The following is a 14988-nucleotide window of genomic DNA, read 5'->3' as shown; positions in this document are numbered from 1 at the left end:
GACCAAGTAATTTTTACACAAATAAAAATATTCTCATACAAGCCTCCAAACTGAAAGAAGGTACATTTTCCCAATTAAAAAAATACATTCTTCCATCTCAGTGGCATTCAGTTACTTTTCTGAATTTCAGTAAATATTAGAATCAGTGTTTCCTGAAGAGTTGCAGTTTTGAGGAGAGAAAATTAAAAGGAGAGAGATTCAGCATTGCCATATCACTAAGGAATGAAATTTCAATTACAGATCTGTATCCAAGACACACAGAGTCCGATTTACTTCAATGCTATGATTTATACCTCACTTAAAATAATCTAATCAGTTTGTATTTATTCCAGAAGAGGGAAAACGTGCACCAAAATTACTGGCATTATTTGGAAAAGTTAAATCAATATTGCACTAACCTCCTGCTGGCAGTAAAAAATCTACAGAGCTATTAACTACCCAATACTGTGGGTTAGCAAAGTGAGTATGAAAAGTACCAAGATTACTTAAGGATAGACAAATTCCACCTGCTTATAAAAAGGGAATATGACCAGAAAAATTCAAGAGTACAACTTAGCATATTGCCTGTCCCCCCTACCCTCCCCCCCCAATACTCTTGCTTTGTAGATTTAAGAATGGTTTGCAAGTAGCTAGGAGCTTCTAGCTTGTCCTACTTGTTTGAGTCTTTGAGTGGCACAAGAAGAAACAAAACCAAGAAATTCAAGAAACAAAAATATGGTCTTAAATTTAGAGAAACTTCGTGGGTGAATCAGGGACAGATAAACTACCCAAAATAGCAATGTTTAAGAAATCAGTCAAAATCTAAATGATCATGTACTATGAAGGAAATCATTTATTACACTTCAAATAAGCAGTAATTCTAAAATAATTCTGATTCCATCCAGATCTAATATCAAAGTTATATTTTGGAGAGCAGTCTACAAAAGGAAATGATAAATAGCGTTACACCCCTCTGGGTATCAGCAAGAGTGTCAGTGTACCAACATCTTCAGCAATCAGGTGCAGGATCCTGCAGAATTTGCAGCCTGCAACATGACTTAGATGGCCAAAGCATTGCTGGGGTACAACACTAAAAATCTAATCTCAGAAAGGACCAAGAACCAAAAAAAAAAAAAAAAAGAAAAAAAAAGGAAAAAAAAAAAGTGACGTAACAGTCAAGAGTGAAGAGAAATAGGGAGAAATCAGAAAACAAGGTGGAAGAGGAGAAACTGAGAAACTGGAAACACATCCCATTGAACAGCACCTTGTCAGGCAGAGAAGTAGCACTGCCTCCAAAAAAAGCCAATTCAGGCTTCAGGAAGTGGCAGGAACAGTGGGAAAGGGCCGACCAACCTGACCTAGAAGAAAAATAGGAGAATCAGGGTATTGACCCATAGGTTTATAACGTTGAATAGTTTATAACGTTTTTAACATATGGGTAGTGACCCTCAGAATTTGACTCTGAAATGAAACCTTAAGGAAAATAGCTAACCAACCTTGTTCTTTATCTTTTTGTTTAAAACTTACATTTAATATATATATATAAATCAAAATACCTCAGAAATTTTACTCAAACTCATCAATCTTTAAATAGTAACTGCCAGTGACTCATGCCCCACAGTTTGCCATGCATGCAATTGCACACTGAAGTCCCTGCCAAGTTTTACAGCTTGGATATTGTACGATCATAGTTTGCTAGCCCACTGTTCTGAGTGATGCTAATGCCACTCGGGTTTTATTAATATTAAATATTGGATTTAGCAGTTGCATAGCAACAGCAGAACATCTTATGTGCAATGTTTGACATTAAAAAAGGCAAATAAGGGAAGTATGAATGTATTCAAAAATTATGCTAGAGACTGGTAAAACTGCCATAAAGCTGAGCCCTATTCCCCCCAAATGCAAAGTGCAATGCAGCAAAGGCAGTTTAAGCCCTGTGATGTCGTGTTCAGTCATTCAGGGCTCCAAAAGAGCAACTGTGTACAGTTAATCATGCAGAATACATTGAAAACAAAATCTTGAAAAAGGAGCTGCCTACTTTTTATAGTATTTTTTCTCTCCATTGTCACTGCTCTTAGAAGCTTGAAAAGAACATTTCTTTTCCCACCGATTGTCCTTTTCCATTTGGCAGATGATATTTCCCTGCATTTCAAATGGAACAGAAATTAACATGGCTGCCTCTGCTAAATTCCAGTTTCTATAATTTCATCATCTATATTTCAGTGACTGACAGTTCACAGCAGCTGAAGAGCAGAGCCAGTGGAAAAGTTGCAGGAATAACAGAATTAGAAGAAAGAAAAAGAAAGCAGATTCCAATATTTTAGTAATCAGTATTATTTACATATCAGACTAGATTTTCAGTATCAGTAACATTTAGATCTCTGATATGCTCTTCACAATCAAAGCAGCCACATATTTAACTCTTACAAATGTTACTGGTGACCTTTACAATGAAAAACATTTTTTGGATGTTAGTGTAAGAATTTAGAAAAAAAGATTTAAATTTTTTTAAAAGTACAACATTTATAAAGTGTAAAACATCTCTCTTTCCCAGAAAGCTCTCTAGGAAGTGAAGAATTAGAAAAAATAAATCCCAGAACAAAGAAAGAAAGCCTTTAGTACTGAAGCAAGGGCGGAATAACTTTTTAAATGCAGAGGTTGTTACACACTTATTGCTATTTCATAATTGTTAGCTCTCCAAGTAAAGCATTCCCTAAAACATCCTCTGATAAAAATGTATGTGCCATTTTTCTGCTAAGAGTAGCAAGGAAAGATATTAAAACTAAAGAGAAGGGGGGAAAAAAAAAAAGGTTGACTATGCAGTCTTCAGCATGATCAGTTTTCACTAGTTTTGTCTCTGCACCTAAACAGTTTTATTTTCATCTTTTCTTGGCATTTTTACCCATCCATAACCAAATATTTTGTCATAAATTAAAACTGTAATTGTAGTTTGATAGCTAATGCTTTAAGACAACAATTTAACACAACAGTTTAATTTAACCTTTGCAAAGAAAAAAAAAATCCAGTTAGGCCTTCATGTCATCTTCTCCCTTCAAACTGAGAGCCCTTGCAACCATTAAGTTGCTACCAGGCTCCTTGAGATAACAGTATTGGAGAAGTCAATAGTCCATAGTCAACAGCTGATCTCTAGCAATGTGGATTAGCCAAAGACACATTCTCTACTATGAACTACAGGAATGCAAGATCTTCAGAAAAAGATAGGGGTGCATTTCTGGAGTGCCATTGACACAGAGCCTAGCATGTCAAACAATGCTTTTTTTCCCCTAAAGACAGCACAGCTCAAATATACCTCTGAATTGTCACTACATAATTCAGCCCAAGATATGTATCCAGTCAAAGCAGTAAAGCTTGACTTTAACTTAGAGGTACAAATCATTTCGAGGGTAGTAAAAAAATACAGACTACAATCGCTCTGAATGTATTATTACATAAATTGTTAATAACTCAAAATCAACACAGAAAGGGCAGAAAATAAAAACCAACATACATAGTTGTCAACTCTTCAGCCCTTATCTGTGCATATCAATTTAATCTATGAATACCAATTTATAAACTAAACCTCAGCAGACTAAATAAGTATTAGCCAGGGCAGCAGTTAAGTATAGTAGGTCATAGAACCAGAGAATCAGAATACCCAGAGTTGAAAGTGATCCAAAAGGATCAAATCCAACTGCAATGGACCAGTTGCAATAGAAATTAAGATAAGTGAGTCATCAGCATTTATTTATAATAAACAGTCAGCCTAATATATAGGAATTTACACAAAAGGACAACTTCAAAAAGCTGGAAATTGAGTCAAGTCACTTAAGACATTAGTTGGCTATGTATTTTGTTTAAATTTCTTAACTATCTAAGGACATATTAGAAACCATCAAAACCATGGGGGAAAAAAACCTGACCTGCTAAATGGGAAAAAAAACAAACTAAAAAACCAACAAAACCCAAACCCAAGTAACTAAGAGTATAAGCACAAAGAGGAGACGAGGTTAGAAGATGGACAGAAAGATTTAGAGCACAGAAGATATATTCAGAAATGTTACAAAAGTCAGAGAAGAGATGTACACAGCTTTAAAGTAAGCAAAGATAAAATCAAAACCAAGGCACATACACGTTGGATTTTTTAGGTAATATATGTAAGAATATGGCAGTATATTATGAAACATTCGATAGAAAGGCATATAATCATTCAACAAAATCTATCAAGATGGTGTTACTAATATTTGTAAGTTAATTGTCTTAATATACAATGGACACATGTCAGTTTTCTTTCTGTCAGTTACTCAGAGTATTTGCAGCAGTGTTTCATTCCAGAAAGTCCTGAAATATTGAGAAAGTCCCAATGGGCTCAAAAAAGAAAAAAAAAATTATCTCTTTGAAATGTCACAACATTAAACAAGTTAGTACTGGGGTCTCAAATTGGTAATGGTTTTCAAAACCAATGAACAGTTCTCCAGCATTGATAGCAAAAATTATGTCAGTCAACATGGGCTTAGAGAAATCCTTATTAGACTCTTACAAAACCAGAATTTTAATTAACAACAAGTTTGATATAATATTTTTAGACTTTTGGGCTGGCATGACACATCTTGACTAAAATCAGAAATAAAAAAAACCCCCAAAATTAAAAAAAAAAATCCCTAAGCCAAACCAAACAAAACCAGTCAAATAAATACAAAACATTAAAAGTCAGTTAAGTGACAGCTCTTGAAATATTGGTGTAAATGAGAAACTACTGGTAGCAAGGTCCATCAGGTACTGGTTCTTGGCCCTGTGCCATTTGCCTTTTCAGTCCTAGTCAGTGACTAGGAAGAAAGTAGTCAGTAAATTTGCTGGAGCTACAAAGACAGGAAGAGCAGCAAGTAACAAAAAGCCCAGGTCACAGAGGCTGCTTACCAAAGCAAATGCAATTAAACACTACTTGGAAAGAGGAGTAGACGGAATGGAGAAAGCCACAAATCACACATCTAAGAACAGGAAAAACAGCTTCTCAAAGACATACCCAGATCCAGCAGCTGAAACTGGAAGCTGATCAAACTCAGCCAGACGTAAGACACTCTCTCTTTAATTTTACAGAGGTCCAACTGAAGACAAAAGACATGCACTCTAGGACTGGATCATCATTTTCCCTACTCTAGGGTTCTGGAAGTGTTATTTAGTAAAGCATGGGCTGGTCGCTAAGATCTATTTCCCTTTCCCTCTCCCCCAGCACTTGGATTCATCATGTTAGGAGTCTCATTAACTAGTATGAAGCAAGAGCCACCACCATCACATCAGGTTTTTATTGGATTTCTCGAGCCTAGATTTGCTGGTCAAGATTGGTTATATTTATCCACAGCTATGGGATTTGAAGCAGAAATTAATTCAGAAAAATCCTACAGTCTATGCGTAACATGGGAATTCTGTCTCTTTCAGGACAATAATCTATTAAACTCGAATGTTTCAGTCACAGGCATCTTAATAGAAAAGCAAGACCAAGCAACAAGGGAGGGGGGAAAAAAGTCACAGGACAGTTATTAATATACACTGAGTCTCATGACATGCATATAATTATAAGTTGTGAATATTCTTTTATTCATGCAACAAAATGAAAGAAACTCCCATCCACCTCTGATGAGAGATCTCCTTATCTGGGTGGAGACCAATTAAGGATTCCAACTACAAGTTAAATCAACTTTGATTTAGCTTCTTGGGGAACAAAGAAAAAGCTGCGCATATCAACCAATTTTTCAAATTTCGTGCTTCCCCATTCTTGTTAATGAAACTGCACTGTTCAGGGACTTACTGCAGACATTCCTGCTCCAGAGGATTCTAGGGACCTTAAACATCAATAACCTGGTTCTATAAGAGCAATATAGACACATGTATACAAAAGAACTAAGGATGTCAAGACAGGTACTGTTTAAAAGAAGATGTATATCCAAGTTCTGTATAGCAACACACAGCTCTTCTGTAGCTTTTTGCACCAAAACACCTTCTGTTCTCAAGACAGAATGAAGGGGTATCGTGTGCTGGGGTCCCTAAACAGGCCCTTGGAGCTCAAGAGAAAAAGAATTCTTTGGCATTAGAGTAATGCTTCATTCATGGTAGAACAGCATCTCCAGTGGAGAAGCTTCATTTGAAGCAATCAAGAAGCCAACAAGGTGCATGTTCTGCCAAACAGCCACTTCACTGTTACAGTAACTTACCACAGCAGTAAGCTAAGAAATCAAAAAAACCAGCAAAAAACTACAAAAACTGTTGACAGAAGTGCTTCTAACTGACCATTCATCCTGCAGGACTTAATTAAAATTCCACTATTAGTCTGTAATTTTAATAAAAAAGCTGCAGCAGACTATCCTCACTCTTCTCTCCAAGCATCTCTCTCAACCAAGCTATTCCTTTTCCTCTGAGAACCAAGTCTAAGAACATTTTCTTTGATGCAATCCCAAACTCACAGCAAGGCATTTAAAATTTAATGAGCTAAATATGACAGCATAACAGCTACATACTGGAACTATAGCTCACACCAGAAAAGTGCCCTGCCAAATACCCTAGAACAGGGGAGAGCTCTCCCCTCTACAAGGAAGAGCAGAGAAGCAAAGCAAGTTACCAGGTTGTGTTGCAGTGCAAGAAATGGAAACGGGACTCTCCATCCAATGTTAGCACTCTAACTGGCAGGCTATCTCACTGATTACAACTGAAAATTCAACCCCAAAAACCAGAAGTGACAAGTAATAAAGCTTGTTGCCAGAGTGCAGAGTATAGCAAAATATGGATCATCTCCTGCTTCCCTCCCACGAGGAGTATTTTTGTGTGTGCGATCTGATATTGAGAATTACACAAAGGCATGCAAACTTCTTATCTCCAATCAAAAGTCTCAGAAGCAGAATTCAAGGAAAGCTAAGGACTCTGCAATTTTTCTGGCAGGCTGAGCTGTAATCTTCATATGGATTTTCAGGGGCGAAAGGATCCTCCAATTTGTAGATACTGTACCACTAATCTGGCTACTTAATTCAAACCAGGGGTTGTGGGTTTCTGTTTTACATTTTAACTCAAGATCAGGAGGTTTATTGTATGACTATCTGGTTTCCTTCACAGCCAGTCAGCACTAATGCAGGACCTGACTGGAATCTTCTCATGTAAATACTTGCATTTTATTACTTTAGAAAATAAACCAGAAAATACAGACAGCACAAAATGGCAAAGAATTACAAGAGAAGAGTTTCAACAGCTATCGACTTTCTATGCATCCTTAAAATTTAAGTTTTACTTAATGGTAGAATAGGATCTAAATTTTAAATAAATAAATAAATAAATAAAATCCAAACAAACAAGTTTTAACACTAAAAATTGAAGTGGGAGTTGCTTTTCAGTATCTCAGTTCAAAGACAGTGCTCTTACTTGTTCAACCTTCAGGTATGGAGTTCCAGCAGGTACAACTTTCACTGATAAGAAACTATAACAACTAGCTAGGAAGCTTACGAACACATAAGAGTCAAATAGCTCAAGAATGAGAACGCACAATAGCACAAATCAGCATGGACCAAAATATGAAGGCCCAAACATTTCTCAAACTTGAGGCAATTTTTTTCGATTTCTAACCGTGTTGCATTACTTACTGCAGCAAAATAAAAAACTTGAAACTTTTTTCCCATTGGAGACAGTCCGTTAATGCTTCACTCTAAAGCAAAGGTAAGGTGACATTGATTAACTACTAGTGTTTATCCCCACACCCCACGCTCCTAAGGCACAAACTTAAGAATAGCCTTGCAGTAGATGGAATTATCTGCCTGGAAAATGCCTCCCACAAAAAAGATGGGATTTCCAGCAGCATCAATTCACTGCTTTACTTTATTTCATGGCCATAGTAATGCTCGTATCACAGATAAGCAAGAGCCAGGTGTGCAATCAGGAACAGCCTGCCACAAGCAAGTACACCAGAGGTCCACATCACTTTAAATCATGGAGGAACCCTCCCTCTCCCACAGAAGCTGTCTATGTGGAAGCACAGGACACCAGTGGCTTTCACCCCAACTTCAAGAGATACATACTGGCAGAGTGCAAAAGCATTAGAGGCATGAGTTAAACTGGCTGAGATATGAACTATACTTCACACTCCACAACTGTCCTGTTTGAAGATGGTTGCCTTCCCTCAGCAATTCAGTCTTGCCTGACATTGTTCCCTATCTGCAACACAGTCACCTACTGAAATCACATTAACTGAAATAATTCAAAGCTAAAAATCAGCCCAGAAAGGGTAGGTACAAGCTGCTGAATCCACTTAAACAAGGACTGCCAGTAGAAAAAGCAACTACCAAACCACAGCTGTGATCTAAAAAACTTCTGAAATGTGACTCAGTTTCAACTTCTTTACCACAGGAGGTCATTTATACCATGATTCATTACTGAATTAATTCAATATATTATTCTTTTCGCTCTCAAGTTACAGCTATCCCTTTCACCATCTCTACATAGATTTTTCAGATTTATACAGTAATCTGCAAATGGGAATGAAAACATGATTCTGTTTAGGAAACTAAACATAATTATATCACCAGTCATTGAAAATCTGATGATCTTCAATGAATAGACCCATGAAAACAATTGAACATTTCTGATTTGAGAGGTGAGTATACTGAGCTTACCTGTAAGGTAAAAATCGCCAAGAGTATTTTTACTCTGTTATTTGTATGTCTGTCTGGTGTAAAATAAACCTCCACGACAAGCCATTACATAATTGCCTCAATGAACAGTACACCTTGATTCTAGCTAGCTTACAGCATCCTGAAAGATCTGTATGCAAAGATACACCACTTAAAAAAGTCAAGTGATTATTTCACTACAACACCAGTGAGTATATCTAAATTCTGATTAAGAAGCTAACAAAAGCAAAGAAAGATCTAGATCATGGAAAGAAAGCTGAATCATGACTACAGTGAATATGAAGCACATGTGATGTTTTGAGAAGGCTTCCCAGAAATTCCAGAAAAGTATCCTTAGCCTTTTCATATGGACAGCTCAGTTCTGTCTGAAAAGGAAGAATGATCTAGGGAAAATCTGAAGGTGACACAGGCAGCTACACAAAACTGAAAGGCTAAATGAAAGCAGGCAAGGGGATCACAAGTTATCCACCTTAAACCCTAAAAACAAATCAACACACAAAGAGGAGTATCTTAACACTGAAAGACACAGAATTCATACTAGCTACAGGGCAGGTTGTAGTGACTAATTGTCATCACTGAAGTCACACTTGGAAGTACCCAGCAAGCAAGGCATTCCATGAATCTACAACACCAGGTGCAAACCCAAAGGAAGTAAAGCCAAGCCTAAAAATTCTCTCCAGCTTTATGGCTGTTTGCACAGCAGCAGTATTAAGAACACAAAGGTACAAAGTAAGCACATGACCACTCTTGCATACGGCAAGGAAGATACACCTGTATTACTGTTTTTATCCTTGTGCCAACAGAACCAAATACTAGCAGAAATATTCTTAGTTACCCTTCAGTCACACCTCAGGTTACGCCTATGCACTAAAGAAGCTTCAAGCCCTGATATTCCTCTGGAAACAGAAAAGCATAAGCACAGCTGCTGACAACTTTGTAACAAAATATTACAGCAGAAAAACAATTTGGTGCTGAAATTAACTGTGGGAACTGAAATTGCCAGATGTGATGGAACATTACTCTGTGTAGACTAGGAACAGTAAACCTTCTCTAGAAAAAAACCTACACTTAGATGCAAGAAACACACAGTAAATAGCTGTAAAAAAGCCTGACCTTTGGGGTTTAGTCAAATTTTCCCAAAGAGCAAGTGACTGATTAATCTCTCCCTCACTTTTGATGTCACATCATGTCTACCATCATTTCATGTGGCAACTCTTGGGAGTCTTACTAACCTTTTAGCCTCAGACATACATCACCAATTCTGTAAGCTATGCTTGCAGGTGAGCTTCTCAAAAGAAGCACCCCAGTTTCTTTGAGGCGTTTTGTGTTCAACTACAATTGGGATTACACAGAGCTTTTCTTTTTCCTCTTTGACAGCAACACGGGACAGGAGAAAGGCTACTTAACATCAGCATTTCTAATCACGCTTTTGACTGGAAATATAAATGACTACACAAGAACATATAGAAGATTTTTAAAAAATCTTTTTTGCTTGCCTTATTTCTAGGCTGGAAAAATTTCCAGGCCTAGTCCAGTTACACCACCAGGAACAAGTGGCAGGACCAGGGACATCTTAGACAACAACACTGTGGAAATCAAGATTTGTCCGACTTAGTTGTTTGTTCTCTCAGACTGCCCTTCCCTTATTCAGATCTGAGACAGACATCTGAAGTAATTACTGGAACAGAACTGAAGATCATAGCCAGAAAAGATCCCGTGGGATTTGGTTGATGCAAAAGTAACATGATAGAGAACACAAATTTCATGATGGCCATTCAGCATTTCAAAGTTATTCCCAAGTATCTTTTCTGGATAGCTACAGTGAATTTGGTGTCTAATGGTATATTTAACAGCTTATAGTGCACTTAACTGAGTCATATACACAGTAATTTCAGTTCCTATCATCATCTTTAAGTCTTCCTCAAACCAAGCAGTTCTTTGCAGCTCTTTGACACTGCAGCCTTCTCCATCTCATTTATTCCAGACCTTCTGGAATTCTTGAAACGTAGCACTTATTATTGGCCTTCTTTAGTCAAATGTTTAATCCACTGTACTTTGGTTGAGGCCAGCCTATACTCTCACACATTTGTTTTCAATCTAGTTGAAGTTCTTTGCTTCAAAGCATCATTTGTGATCTGAACTTGACAGAAGACAGCAGTTCCATACTTTCTGCATGCTAAGTTTCTCAATGTCACTGTGTTGCAGCAGAATCTCAGGCTATGCTAACAGTTAAACAAATTACAAAGTTTCTAGTCAAGAACACCAAACTGTTACAAAGTCAAAACATCTGGAGATAAGACTTCTACAGCCAGTCTTGCTCTAATTTTACAGTTGGTATCTCAATAAAAAGGTCTTAGTAAACCTGCTAGTGCCTTAGAAATTTTCAAAGAATGAAGTCACTATTTGGGATGATCAGAAGATCTGAAACCAATTCTTTGATGCTAAGTGAAGAAACACTGGGAGAGCACTCAGCCTTCCAAATCAGAAGTTGGTCCTTTGTTCCAAATCAGAATTAAGTTTTCCAGTTAACCTATACACAAATCTTCTCAAGCTTGCCCACTCTGTTGTACTGCTAAATTCATCAAGAGACTGAAGTATCTGTACAACCTTTATATGAAGAAACAACAGAAACCCTTCACAATTTTGAGTGCTGCTTTGCTAGAAGCTTCAGCTTCTAAGATCAGTATAATTTATATTCAAAGCAGCTCTTTTTCTAACTTCTTAATTGTTCTTTCAGAGCAAAATCTCAGAAATGGATTTCCAAATCAGTCCATGGCTAGGAACTGCATGCAGTACAGCCATATAAACAGTAAAGGAATTTGACACAAACTGAGTTTCTGCAGGCTACACCCTAATCACCAGATCCTAAGGGATTAAAAGGCCACAGTAGCACTAACAACTATTCAAAGTTGGTTGATGTCTATGACACTGTAAATACCTTCCCTTAAGGGTAATTTTTTTCCCCTACAGAATTCTTCATATGTAAGTTTCTCTAAAAGAAAAAGACTACCATGCACACGTAATGAATGAAGTATGGTATAAAGAGTGAACAGTAAAGTGCTGACGACTGTGTGTGCAAGAAGCATTACTAACTACTTCATGTGAGTGCCTTGTTCCCCACTACTGTCAACTTTATATCTTAAATACTCTGAAGATTATTTCAAATATAGCCAACTTTTCAAAAAATTATCTTTGACACCAGAAATATTTCCAAGCTCAAGGAATATTTGACTTCTAGAACACACACTTACTTTTCTATAAAACAACAATAATACAAGAGGTATGAGTGAATGAAATCAGACACTGAAACAAAAGGCACTGGGCTACTAGAACAAGTGCTGCAGAACAACTTGCACTTGTTCTCTTTTGCCAAAGTAGCCAAGCTAAAGAAGAACTGCAATTTTACCTGGATTTATTACCCATGTACAGAGCTGAACAGTACAAATTAAAATCCAAGCAGAGAAACTATACCATCACTTTAAAATCATAGCCAAGAAAGTCAGCAGCAGTTTTAACAAAAGAAATTCAAACCACATGAAGAGAAGCTTCCTTTCATTTACAGGGGAAAAAGAACAGAAGCACACTGGAAAACTAAGGCTGGAGAGGAACCTGCAAAATCCACAGCTACACAGTGAACACTGCATTCAGTATCCTAGTGACTTCACTATTTTAAATACTTGCTTATATTAGTGTTCAATAAGTAATTTGATTAAATATAGTAGTAGTTGACTATTTTAAATACTTGCTTATATTAGTGTTCAATAAGTAATTTGATTAAATATAGTAGTAGTTGAATACATGGAACACTCCAAGAGTAGCCAAGTCAAAACCCCAACATTTTTCAAAATACCACATATTTTAATGCTGACTTTGAACTGCTAACTATCTCCATACAATTACTTACGTAACAGAAAACATGCAATACCCCATTTTGCAATAGTGATACAATCACAAAACACATTTTTAAGGAAGCTGCATTATCAAATCTGCAAAAAGAGTTTAGCATAGGGCTTACTCTTCCAGACAACTGGCTTCTTAGTAGTCCGAGAATAATAATATGACTTGAGATGCAGGGAATCAAAAAAGACTTCAGTGTGCAATTTTGGGTTTTGTTAACGCTTATTTGATGCAAGTATTTCTATAGATATTTGACTATTTCAAGTATTTAAAAATCTCTCTTCATGCATTCAGAAGTCTGAAATGGTCTTTCATAAATATCTTGAACATAGTCTAACGATTTTATATGTTCGTGGATTAACCTACAGTTAATCTTATTACACAAAGAGCCAACATTTTCAAGAATGAGTGCTAAAGCTGTAACACTAAATAAGCTCATTTAAAAAGCAACCTTGAAATTCTTTTTACTCCTGCACCCATTTTAAAGTCACCAATAAGCACTAGTCAGACTGCAGAATGTTTCCACCAGCAGGCTTCTGAATATGCATAATGCCAATCAAGTTAATTACATTTAAGAAATAATAGTCTATGTGCAATTAAGATACTGGCAACATTTTAATGGAAAAAAAAATGTTTAAATATACTAACATCCTAGTCTTGGGATATCCAGTCAAGCTACGCAAAGAGATGTGTTTGTCCCTTGCATACTCCCAAATGTGGAAGTAGGATCAGAAACTGGATCTGGAAGAAAGGGTAAACAGCACGTTAGTTAAATTCACAGAGGATACTATGTTCGGAGATGTTGCAAACATTAGTGAAGACAAATGCATAAATGACCTAAAGAGAAAATAAGATTAGTTTGGAAATAAAAACATCTCATGAAAAATAACTCCAAACACTCAATGTAGAAGAACCACAAGGATAGCGGAAGAAAATGTAAAATGAAAGGAACCTAGAAGCAGCAACAGTGGACAGTCAGCTAAATATTTGCATTGAAAGACAGTCTGGAGTTGCAGAGGCACCAAACAGAGCAGGGAAATTAAAGTTCTTTCTACAGTCTTTGAGCCAATAACAATAGCCATCTCTCCACACAATTGCCAGGGACTGAAAAATTCCCCTTCACTCCCAGCAAGTGGAAAGCTTCTCTCAATGGCAAATCAAGTTCTGCAGGAGGTAGGGTTTAATTTTTTTTAAGCAAAGTTAACATACGGTTAGCATAAGCCTACGCAGCAGGCTCTTCCAGTACTTCTGCTGCTTGTGGCTTTGTGCAGAACAGGAGGAAGCTAAGAAAATGAATCCATTTTTACAGGTGCAACTCAACCTTGTATTGTTCAGATTTATTCCTGTGGTCCTCGAGAAAAGAAACCAAAACAGCTAGTTCAACTACTAAAAAGAAAGAAGAATAAAAAAAACCCCTTCACCATTTACTTTTTGCCTCAAATTTACTTTTCCCAAGAATGACATCCACTCATCCATCAAGGCAGATGTCAGCACTGTCCAGCTTTAACAGCAAAGATAACAGGAGGAAAGAACGGACTCTACCTTTAGAAAGACTGAAAGAGGATCTCCACCCACAGCAGACAAATGTAAATTTAAAAGCTAAAGTAACCAGCATACATCTTCAAGGACTGTCAAGCCTTTGTTTTTCAGAAATATTTCTAAGCACAAACTAAGAACCATTTATTCTGAATCATTCCCAAATTAACAGAATATGCTAATTTCACAGGATTTGTTTCTCTCAGTAACAAGGGTTCCATGAGGCAACCATGTAGATGCTTTATACTCGTGGCAGTCCACAGACAAAAAAAAAAAAAAAAAAAAAAAGAAAAAGACAAAAAAACCCCTACCCCAAACCAAAAGGTCCAACATTTTACCAGAAGCCATCTTTCTGCCTATCACGTTGCTGAATCTTAGGAGAAGCTCCAGTATGGAGATTCATGCTCCAGTCAATGCATCCCATCATTACAAGAGAACAGCAGACTGAAGGTTCTCCCTCCTCCTGACAACTGCTAAAAGATGTGATTTCTGAAATAAGTCACCCTATGAACATCTACAGCTGCTGCTTGTGATGTGATGGCAAGAACAAAACAGCTCCTACCAGTTTCCCTCATCTTTGACAGAAACTGGTTAATCCTGTATATTTCAAAGGAGATTTAAACAACAGATTGGCAGGCATCCCTCAAGCCAAAGGCACATGAAACACAGCGTGGACAGGTTTTAAAGTAGTTCAAACTATAAAGACAGTACAGAACCAAGAATCACATCATCTCATTGAAGAACTCAGTGCATTTCAGGAAGATGCAAGACTTCAGACATAACAAAAATTAATCTCTGCTTTTTGCACCAGAGGACACTGGAAAAGTGTCTCTGTAATCTTTTGCCTCTTTTGAAAGAACAGTGCTAGCATGAGGCAAGATTCATAGAAGCAAACTCCAATCAAGCCTACAGA

General features: G+C 37.0%; 1 protein-coding gene across 5 annotated transcripts in view; it reads right to left on the bottom strand.

Annotated features, from left to right (window-relative positions):
* The window catches only part of LCOR (ligand dependent nuclear receptor corepressor), an 84736-nt gene that overhangs the window by 54475 nt on the left and 15273 nt on the right, over window positions 1-14988 (bottom strand). Inside the window, exon 1 of one of the 5 annotated variants that reach the window (XM_048311362.1) lies at window positions 13188-13207. The exons of the other annotated variants lie outside the window; for them this stretch is intronic. The gene's annotated coding sequence lies outside the window, so the exon portion shown is untranslated. Of the gene's footprint in view, window positions 1-13187; window positions 13208-14988 lie in introns of those variants that run through there. 5 annotated transcript variants of the gene reach the window in all.

Source organism: Corvus hawaiiensis, chromosome 8 (genome assembly GCF_020740725.1).
Source record: "Corvus hawaiiensis isolate bCorHaw1 chromosome 8, bCorHaw1.pri.cur, whole genome shotgun sequence".
NCBI lineage: Eukaryota > Metazoa > Chordata > Aves > Passeriformes > Corvidae > Corvus > Corvus hawaiiensis.
This window is presented reverse-complemented; position numbering and strand designations above follow the sequence as displayed.